We start from the raw sequence: 11,167 nt of genomic DNA on the forward strand, positions 1-11,167 counted from the left end.
CCACACTGTCCCAACAGCAGCACAGCCAAGGCTAGGCGGTCACTCCAGAGGTTCCCACCGGCTGCCAGGCACCGCACTTGGTTCTGTGTCCATGTGATCCCTGCTCACACTTCCTGAGAGCAGATGCTGAACTGTGTCCCTCGGAAAGGTCTATTTATGATCCCACTCTCAAGCCTGGGAATGTGACTTGACTTGGAAAATAGTCTTTGCAGATGGATCAGGATAAAAACGAAGTTATCCTGGAGTGTAGTGTGGGTTGGTCCAGATGCACTGGGTGAAAACTGAGCTGGATCCAGAATAAATAAGAAGTCTACTGGATGAGCCCTCCAGCCACAGGGTGACAGACAGTCACTCCCGCCTGAACTCATACCAAAAATACCTTCCCAACTGGAGCAGTCCAGCCAGCTCTCCGGCAAGCAGGTGACAGCCACACCGCTCTGCCTCCATCTTAGAAAGGTCAGAAACTAAATTTGGAACCTAACTTTTACTTCATTTCCATCTCTACGTTATCTTGAGGCTAAGGGAAAAGGCTCACAGAGGAGTGTGCCAGAAAAACAGAGTGCAAATTCCATGGACGGACTATCCATGTCTCTCTAACAGGAGCACCGTTGGGGGGGCATTTTTGCATGTTTCCCAGCATTCCTACTCATCCTTTCACTGGACTTGCCACAGCTCAGTGAGTTAGTATCTGTACTACACAACTAAAAAACAAAAAAAAAAAAAAAAAAAAAAATTCTCAAGTCCAAGGCTACTAGTATAGTGACAAGACCTAACTGGTAGTCAGAGGCAGAATACACCCTAGGGTGCTAACAGCTTGTTCACCTTCCTCTCTGTCCAGCACATAGCCTGTTAGCTACAGCTCTGTGGTATTTCTACAGAACCTGGGCTGCTTAACCATCTCCAGCAAAGACTTCCTGCATAAGAGAGCCGTAGAGGTGCCCTCTTATACCTTGAAAGGCAGGGAGAGAATATCTCCAGGATGGGTGCTAATAGCTAGATGTCCTTGCAGTCCCCTTCCTCATGTTCCCAGTCCTGCTACCACACACATACTGACAGGTCCCAAGAAGGCCTGGAGCTCACACGCAGCTTTCAGAACTCTCTCTCTCTCTCTGACTGTAAACCTGTCTCGGGAAGTCGGTCCCTTGCTCCAACTCATAGCATCTTCTCTACATAGGAAAAGGCCTAGAGCCCTGTGTGATTGACTGGTCCATGGGAAAGTTGGGCTTCAAAGCCAAGCCCAATCCTCAGAAACCAATGGATGATCTGTTCCCTCCCCTGGTGGACCCTAGGATAGTCAGAGACTCAGCACATCCTGAGGAGCTCCACTCTTGATGGAAACCACAGCCGCTTTGTTGGTGCCCCAGATGGAAAATAACCTTGTGCATGGTACACACACTAGTCACAGGCTCAAATAAAACACCAATTTTTCCAAGGAGACTCCCTCCCTCCCACACCTCGAGGAGGTCATGCCACACAACCTTGAAGGGTACAGACTCGGGGGCCATCTATGGAGATGGGAGCTCAAGACTACTGTGACCTCAGGCAAGCTATCTTGCTTCCCTCTGCCTCTCCCTCATCTTCAAAAGAGGGAGACTACGGGAAATACGTACACACGCTGTGTATGTCAGTAAAAGTATAAATCAGTAAAGGGACGATTGTAATTATAACAGAAGTCTGATGGAGTTGTTGAAAAGACTAAATGAGTTAACACATGTCGTGTACTTAAAACAGTGCCAGCAGTGCGAGTGCTGACATTAAAGTTGTCAGAAGGCACGGATCCAGCAGCCTCAATCACACGGGAACCAGCGGGAACAGAGGGAGTAACGGGGAAAAGGCACTGAGAAGCCAAAACCAACGCTGCATCCCCAGAGCTAACACGTCCCACTCACACGTCAGCTGGCCACCAACATCTACCCTCCTTTACTTTGCACATAGCTAGTGAGGACCCTGTGATGGACTTCCCATGTCCACCGGGGAGGAGCAGCAAGGGATGATGGTGGGTACTGGAGCAGTGGACCCAGAACCTTTTACACCATGACACACTTCAAAGGCATGCTGCAAGTTGTTCTGTCCCCCAGTGGCTTCACAGTGTTGCTGCAGGTCTAGATGGTGATGATGCAGTCCCCCAAAGAGAATGAAATTACATTCACTATTCTTCTCTTAAGGATACAGAGATTTCTATTTTACATTCTAGAAGGCTTTCTTCAAATAAGTGTAAGTTCCAATAAGTTTGATACCTGAAAAAAGTTCCATTACATGGGGACTCAACTTAATATAGTATTTCCCCTAGAATGACTAAGGATGAGCAAGGGTGAATGAAAGATGAATAAGGATGACAATAGAGCAAGAAGGGTCATCATCTTAGACTTTAAATCATCTCCTCCTGTGCTTCTATCTATGGGCAAATGAAAACCAAAACCTGACTGCTCCTTCTGAAATATTTAGTGTGCCAATACCGAGTCGAACAATAACCTAGGCGCCCTGAGGGTTGATTAGCCACACATCTGCCGAGGCTCTTGCCATCCCGCTTGACCTGCCATACTGTCAAACAGAAATCTACAGCTCCCTGCTGGTTTTTCCTGCCTTTGTCTTACCGGGTCCTAGCCCAAACCCAGCTCTGTTATTCTGATGCACCAACCTTTAGGTAAGCACCTAAGCTATGGTTTAAACATCCACGCTTCAACAGGACAAAATCACCAAGAAACCTTCTAAGGAACCCGTTCCTCCTCAAGCTGTAGTGACAACAGAAGCTTCCACCTCCTGCCTGGTCCAGCGAGGGGAGATCCAGAACCCACAGGGAGACAGACACCGTGGCCCAGTGGATACGAACGCAGACCAGCAGACACACAGCATCTACATGCCCCATTATCATTTCACGCTACTAACCTTCCATGGGCAAACGGCTTATATTCTCTGAGCTGTGGTGTAATCAAAATGGAGTAATAGTCATAACTAGCCCATATCATCACTATGGTGTCTAAATACACGTGTGTCCAAAAGCACATCGGACAGCAACTGCGCACAAAAACATCACAGTAGCACTGGAGACACGAGGAGGGAAAGCTGTTTCTTCTTTGGCAGGGGAGTAGAGCCTGCCTCTGGCCTGAATGGAGACCTAACTTTGCAAGCCAAACAAAACACAAGGTTAATCCAGTTTGACTGTTCAATGACCTGGCTAAGACCGCCCCCTCTGGAAAACGGATTCATCAAAAGGAGTGAGAGGAATAATTATTATTTTAATCAGAAAACACGCTTTTCCTTCCCAGAATCCTTGCTCTGTGTGTAGTCATTGTGTTTTGTTTGCTTGTTTGATTGGTTGGTTGGTTGGTTGGTTGGTTGGTTGGTTTGGGTTTTTCAAGACAGGGTTTCTCTGTGTAGCCTTGGCTGTCCTGGAATGAACTCTGTAGATCAGGCTGGCCTTGAACTCATAAAGATCCTCCTGCCTCTTGCATAGTCACTATGAAGCTGCCTTGAGGCACTGTTAGGTCTGTCCTCTTTTCTGTCTAAATTCAGATCTTTTCCTTTTTCTTCTTTTCTGTGTCCCTTTTTTTCTTCAGGCATTGTCGACGACGGCTTAAGTCTACTTTCTCTAGACTTGGAACTTTCTTACTCTTTCTCTAAAGCTAACCCCCTCCCCCTTTTGCCATGTGGCTGCTTGCTGAGCCTCCACGTGGAACTCAAAAGGTCATGGCTTTCTCTCTTCCTCCTCTCCACCTCCCTCCTCTGGAGAGCTGCCAAAATTTACAGCTTTCTTTGCCTGTGGTTTTAAACTTTTAAGCTTTTAAACTCTAATAAAATTGTCTTCAGTCTTCCTTCTGAGTCATTCTCATTCTTTAATTAATGAGACTAAAAACCCTGAAAAGAGATCCCAATTTTCCTAGTATCATGTGGCACCCAGCAATGAGTACCACAAAATTTCTGATAACACAGATTTGTTAGCTGTATTTGTTGCTATTGTGTAAAAGCCAGAGATGGGGTCGGGACTGTCGTTCAGGTATAGAGCATTTGCCTATCCGGCAGAAGTCCCTGTATCCGGCAGAAGTCCCAGCATCACCACACAGACACACACACACACACACACACACACACACACACACGATCACACATGTTCACACTCACACATATACTTACACACACAAAGTTTTAGGTAGGCTCATGAAGTCTTAGAACAATTTGCTTAACTTCAAATGTACTTATTGAATTTACCTTTGAAAAGGAACAAACTTGATCTTGTTTTGGTTTAGTTTGGTTTGGTTTTTCAAAGTATCTGCTAACACTGTCCCAGTTTCATCTTTGAAGCATTTTTCACAGAGAATGAAGCAAAGGGCCTGCGCTATATTTTTGTTCCAGCTTTAGTTCAAATTCTCTTTCTGCTACTGGTTCACCAAGTCTCTTTACTGCTACAGGTTGTCATTGCCTCATCGACAGTGAGAGAGAGAAAGAGAACAAAGCCTGGCAGCATCCGGTCATTTCCCCAGTCACTGACTCAACAACCGTTTATCAAGAGCCAGGCAGGTGCCAGTCACTGGGCTCCAGGCTTGAGCAAGACAAACTCAATCCCACTCTAAGGAGACTAATAAATAAAAATTGCCATGTGTCACCGGGGGATTATAAATAATATATGCAAATCCCCCGGCATCTGGAGGAGATGCAGTTAAGGTGTTACATTCTCTCTGCCAAAAAAGACACATCAGAAGGTCAGTGCTTGACCTCAGGCCACACTGCATGTCTCCCAGGTCAGTGCCTGGAGTCCTGACTCTGGCATAACAACAGGTCTTACGGAAGCCCCCATTCAGATTCTGCTCACACCCACTTCCCCGGTTTTTTGTCTTGTTTTGTTTTTTGAGGCCTTGCTCTGTAAAAAGTCTTTTCCTGTGTATTGGCTGTCTCTAACCTAAAGGCAGGCTTCTCTGTATGAATAAAGAGGTATGTAAAGGCAGGCGGTGCAGGCGTCGTATGGCTCATTACTATGGCTCGGCAGCATGTACCTCACAGCCTCGTGTACTTACAAATTACGTCGGCCGAATTAGGATGACACACAGATGGCAGCATTAAAACTCATTTGTCATGCCTCTGCTGTAGCTATCCAAGCACAAAGCAAGACAGCTCACTCTCTGGCAAACTCGATATGGAAGCAAGTGCAGATCACAAAGAGGAGTGCAGAGAGTCCCACGCAGGCATTGTTAGTCATTCCTCAGACTTGACCAGAAGGACTCACACTAACCTCAGAACTTGGGGCAGTCCAAATGCAGGCCAGTCTTCAATCTAGTGCTGCCCAAGATTAGGGAGACACCCAGCCCCTGAGCTGACGGAAGTCCGCAGGACTGTCCCTCCCAGGCTCGCTTCCTATGCATTTAACCTTCACATCAGGCTAGGAAGCAACTCATCGCCCTGATTTTACAATAGTTCATGGGACTGTACTGTCCCAAGCTTGTCAGTCCAAACTCTGGAGAAGAAAAGGGCGAGCCTCGTCGTACCATTCTCCTTCTTGCTCTTCCTCCTTCCCTAATGACACTCAGAACCTGGCACTTGCTCAGAAAGTACGTGGTGCATGTCCTCTACAAAAATTCAAACACCAGCACATCCTCTTGACTTTCAACCTCCAGCCAAGTCTTTGTGAAGTTCAGGGTTCACAGAGAGTTGGCCATTTTGCACACACAATAGGTTCTCTTGGCTGGCAGCAGCTGTTCGCCAGGTACCACAGAATGTACCTGCAGAGTAACAGCTGTCGGCAGTTCGGGCTCACAGTGGCTGTGCTATAAACGAAGCACTTCATGGTGGGTGGCGTGGTCAACACCGGGACGATGATTAGTAAAGAAGGAAATGGCACTGGCCACGGTAGCCTCGCTGCGCTTCACTGGTATCAAAAAGAGGGGACTAAGATGCTCTGAGTACAAAAGTGTAGGCTAGATGCGGCACGTGACACGTAAGTTTACTTGAAATGAAGGAGCTCGCGCGGGCATGTATGTGAGTTTCCAAATTCTGTACTGGGGTGAACACGCTTTTGCTGAATAGACTGCTCTTGCACTCAGCAGAGTAGGAAACCTCTCAGCAGCTGACATGTGTCATCTTTCTGTTTGGATCCCAGAGAGAGCTGTGGGTAGACAGAAGCCGACTGGGTAGGGAGCTGAAGGTGGAGCCACTCGTACAATAGAGAACTTTCTAGATCACTGTTCACAGAGAGCAGTGCATGGGCTCCCTTGCTTCTGAATCAGTAGGGCAAACTCTTAAAAAACGCAGACTCCATGGACCCCACTCCAGATTCACAGAATCAGGGCAGGTCGGGGGACGTGTGTCTCCCCAGGAGAGTTTGAGAATCACGGTTTCAGACACATCTCTGTCTCTCCTTTGTTGAGGGACCCTGAAATGGTAACTCTTTATTACGACAAACAAACAAACAAACAATCTTGGTTGGTTGGTTGGTTGGTTGGTTGGGACTCACATGCTTCGTTTCAGGGACAGTAAATAATTTTTCCAGAGAACTACTTTGGCCAGGGAGCCTCAGTGAGCAGTTGTGATACATCCACTATTTCAAGACAGGGGAAGCACACACTCAGACTAATGTCTACTTCTTCTTGTAGCCTAAGTTCACCTCTGCTTCTCAGCATTGTCTTCTTGTCACCAGACTCTGATCACTGTAATGACAAGCCTGGCCACCACCAACCAGTCCCTACTGAGTACTTCTTAATTTCATGTCTCCTTCTTTGCCTACAAGACCCCCCTGAAGGATTTCACTTTCCAGGGGTCCTTTTCTGATTCACCTTCACCATCCTCCACCACTCTGCAAACAGCAGTACTCACAGAGCCTAATATGGGTCCTCTGTTGCTGGGCTCTCTGTCCTGTGAACCCTTCATCTCCCTCTTCTCCTTTTTCCTTTGTCTCCCTCCTCATCCTGAGCTGGAGTTCCCAGGACTCACATCACCCACAGCTATCCCCATTCACATCCACACAGATCCTCACGGGGCCAGGCTCCCATGTACCTTCCACGTGACTCTCCTGATGTCCTTTTGGCTTATGACATGTGGCACACATATCAGCATCCCAAGACCACGGCATACACGTAGTCACAAATGTTTGTCTCCTAATTCCACCACCCCGCCTCGGGGCCTACTGTCACTGTCAGCCAGTCCAGGCAATATTCCGTCCTCCCCTTTACAAACACCAAGGCACAATTTAAGCCATCTCGCTCACACTGCGAAAAAAATCTCTTCTGCTCTCAAAGACTCAAGACTCCTCATTGCCTGCAGTTAAACGCTGGCATCATACTACAGTTAACTGTTGGCGTGAGGTGAGACCCCTGTCACCTAGCTCTTAGTCACTCAAGACCAGTACTGCACCATAGGACCACAGGGCTTCACACATGCCATAAAAAGTATGACCACAGGGCTTTACATGTGGGCCTCCGCTCCAAATACCTATCTGAACCTTGAAATAGCCTCTCCCAAGACCTTTCATTATGAAGACATTTACCCATGCCACATTTCCCTATCAGTGATGGGCTCGGTCTCCTGAGGTATCCCAAATGCAACAACTGACTCTTGGTACGAGTGTTTACCAAATGACATGAGCCCCAGCTGTAGCACTGAAAGAAGAACCTGCAGAGAGGATGCCAGAGAAAAGCGGCCATGAGAGTCTAGGCAGAAGACTCATCTGGGGAGGCTGAGGAAGACGGTGATGATAACAACAATAGTAGCAACACTTGCCATTGGTGATGCCCAATCCTTATCCTTCCACACTCTTAAGAACTGGTCCAATCTGACCCCTTTAACAGCCACCGCAAGCCTATGAGGCAGGTACTATTATGGCTATTCTTCCCACTTTACAGATGAAGAAACCAAGGCACAGAAAATGTCAACAAATGACTGAGAATGGGAAAGGGATCCACACGGTCTGTGCGTAATTAAAAGTTCCAGACAGGCGGCATGAGAGGAGCTGCGAGGCCCATGGGCCTCCACTGTAGGAAGTACCGTCCAGGTTTGGAAGGGTCTAGAACTGGAGAAGCAAGTCCTAGGAGTCACTTCCTTAGGAAAAGGCTTTCCTTCTGTGCTAGGGGACAGAGATGAGAACAAGGAGAGAGAGAGAGAAAGAAAATGAGAGACCCAGGATCAACTTGCTGGCAACGTTCCTGTCTATGGAGAGAAACAAGCCAAAAGCAGGAGGGGAAAGAAGGGTGAAAATATCAAGGAAAGATGTGTTAGAGGAGGAAGAGCATGGTCCAGGCCAGAGCACTCCCAGAGTGTCTCCACAGCAGAGCGCTTGGCCACACGCTGCTGTGGGCTTGGTGGTTTGGTCTGCAGGGTCCTCAACTCCATCCCACCTTCACCACCATCCTGTTGGTTACCTGTCCCCATCCCAAGGGCACAGAATGGGGTTAAAGCCACAGAGATATCAAGGACTTGTTTACTTGCCATAAAAATCTACCCATCATTGAGTATTCAATTTAATTTATTGTAAGTTCTAGTTTTAGAATATTGTGTGGTGAAAACAAACTGCTATCCTCCCCGCCCCCAGTAACTCCTGCATCTAGCCACTCAAGAACAAGTTCAACATTGACTCCTTTTTATCATCTTTTAGGTCTTGCTGGCCTAAGAACAGATATGAATTCTGTGTCTAACTAGAGCTGCTCTTGAAGCTCCTTCAGGTTAAGGGACAGGACCAGAGCTCCAAGGGAGGGCAGCAGAGGAGAGGCAAACACTTCGAATCCATGGAAGGTGCTCCTGCTTTGGGATGACACCTTAGCTTATACTGTTTTGACGTGGGTAAGATGTCTTTATTTTTAAGAAACAAGGTCATACCACCATTGGCCACACAGACTACAGCAAACACACCCTGCATACTGGGTCTAGGCATGCCATCATTCAGTACTTGGTACCTAACTCCGGGACCTTTGGAAGCTATCCCCAATACATGGCCCCACACTAACCAGAAGGACACAGAAGGACCCCACTCCATACACAAATACACAGAACACTTTCCCCACTTTAGGTCTGCAGCTAATTGCAAAAACTGGAAAAATCACAGAACTCTAAAATGTGCTCAGAGGTTCTCAACCTTTTTAATGCTTCGACCCTTTAATACAGTTTTTCGTGTCATGATGCCCCCATCACAAAATTATTTCATTCCTACTTCATCAATTTGCTGCTGTTGTGAACTGTAATGTAAATGCCTGATATGCAGGATATCTTATATGCAACCCTCTCAAGGAGCCATGACCCACAAGTTGACAGACTTTATCTCTTTGGAAATGTCAAAGGTTCCGAAAGGAAAGGAACCCCCGCCCCCCGACAGCATCAGCAGCCACAGTTGCAGTCACAACTACTAGAAGGAGAATCCCATAACATTCCTACTTCTCCAATCTCATCCGAGAGTCCAATCTCATCTAGCTAGAAGGCATAGGTGACAGAGGAAGACAGTGGGCTCGATGACCAAACACGCTTTGGGAAAAATCACGTGAAGACTACCAAGGTCTTGGCATGGGTAGGAGAAAGTCGGGTAGCAGAAAGTCGAGATTTCTCTGCAGGCTTTTGCTGGAGCTCTCCAGGCAGCCCCAGCACTGCCAAATACATTCCAGAGCTTGCCTCACATGCCCAGACCAGCAAGGGCCTTGCATTTGCAATGACTTCACACTCAGCCAAAAGTAAACACGCTCGCTTTCCACTTTTTCCATGGACAAATACTAACCCCAAATTACCAGTGTTGGCCTCTCTGCGATCCAAATGGAAAGCCACCTTTCCCAAGAAAATAAAGCCGTTTTAACTCAATGATACCTCTTGGCTACAAAAGAAAACTTTGCTAAAAGCTTCCTAGAAATTATTTATCATGCAATCATGCAGGATGCTATAATCACGCTAGGAAAGCCTAACAATGGAACAATGGCACTCAAAATACTCACAACTGATGATCCAAGAATGCTCGCTCTAACAAACACCTGCACTCGAGGCTTAAGCAGTACTTTGTAACACACACTGCCTTTAAGATCCACTGCTCACACACCCATACACGCACACACAGCTCACGGCTGCCTGATTGGAATATTCTTTCTGAAAGTAGACTGTGATAAGGCAGGTGCTAATTTGAATAAAAAGCAAAATGGCCCAGAAGATCTGAGCTGTGTCAGACTTTGGCACCTGTCAAACATAAATCTCACTTCTCTCCCACTTTCTACTTTGAATCCATGTCATCTAAATTCAGTTATCTCACAAGTAGTAAGAAACGCAGAGGCTCAAGACTTACCAAGTTGGAGTTGGTGGCGTTGGAGTCATCTTCTGGAAAGGGAATATAGATTGCTAAGGCCACACAATTGGCAAAAATAGTCAGTAAAATAATTATTTCAAATGGTCTGAGAAAGGAGTTAAGGAAATCAATCCCACTGTTAGCACAAGTGAAACAAACATGCATCTATATATTTTTAAATGAATCAAAGGTTCGTAAGAATTCTGTTTAAACAATGCATTCCAAGCCCCTTGTATTTTGAAGAGAAACATATGCCTTTCAAGTGCTTCTGGTGGACCCCCGCCAAAAATTTTTTCCTAATATGTCAAGAGCAGTGAAGGCCAGTCGCGTGCCAGAGTAAACACAGATTTCTAAATACTTCTTCTCCTCTTTTATTTATTTAGATTACATTTGATTTCATTTTCCCTCATGTGGGCTTGGGGTAAATAGCCCTGTCTACCCCAGGAAGGGCTCCTCCTAGGACCCCACTTCCACATGGCTCATGTATGGTCACTGATGGACCCAAACTTACTTGGGAAGAGAGGGCAGTGGAGGGGGTTTTAAATAAGTAGCCCTTCGTGGAAAGCTACAGATTTTGCTTTTCAGGTTTTGAAAGCAAAGTGAGAATGGTCCCCTCCCTGGGGCTTAGGACACCCCAAAGCCAGACAGGATGTGTACTTTGGGTTCAGAAGTAGGGTCCATCTTTCCCTTGCCAGTTCAGCTCCGCATAGAACACGGTGATGGCCTGGGGTATAAAGCATCAATGCAGGGTCCACTCACTCGTAACAGAGCTTGCCTCACATGCCCAGAACTAAAGTTCTCTCCACAGCCGCTTCAGGGGAACAGTGGCAGGACACAGTGAGCAGTAAGCTAACGTGACGGTACTCATCTGCTGAGACCACACCACACCCACCACTGAAAGCAAGAGAGATATCACAGAAAGTCCCAATCTGT

General features: G+C 46.8%; 1 protein-coding gene across 1 annotated transcript in view; it reads right to left on the minus strand.

Moving 5' to 3' along the window:
- The window catches only part of Cacna1c (calcium voltage-gated channel subunit alpha1 C), a 483,983-nt gene extending 473,649 nt beyond the window's left edge, over positions 1–10,334 (minus strand). Inside the window, exon 1 of the mRNA XM_060384021.1 lies at positions 10,235–10,334. The gene's annotated coding sequence lies outside the window, so the exon portion shown is untranslated. The remainder of the gene's footprint in view (positions 1–10,234) is intronic.
- Between the last annotated feature and the right edge of the window lie 833 nt (positions 10,335–11,167).

Source organism: Meriones unguiculatus, chromosome 5 (assembly GCF_030254825.1).
Source record: "Meriones unguiculatus strain TT.TT164.6M chromosome 5, Bangor_MerUng_6.1, whole genome shotgun sequence".
Lineage (NCBI taxonomy): Eukaryota > Metazoa > Chordata > Mammalia > Rodentia > Muridae > Meriones > Meriones unguiculatus.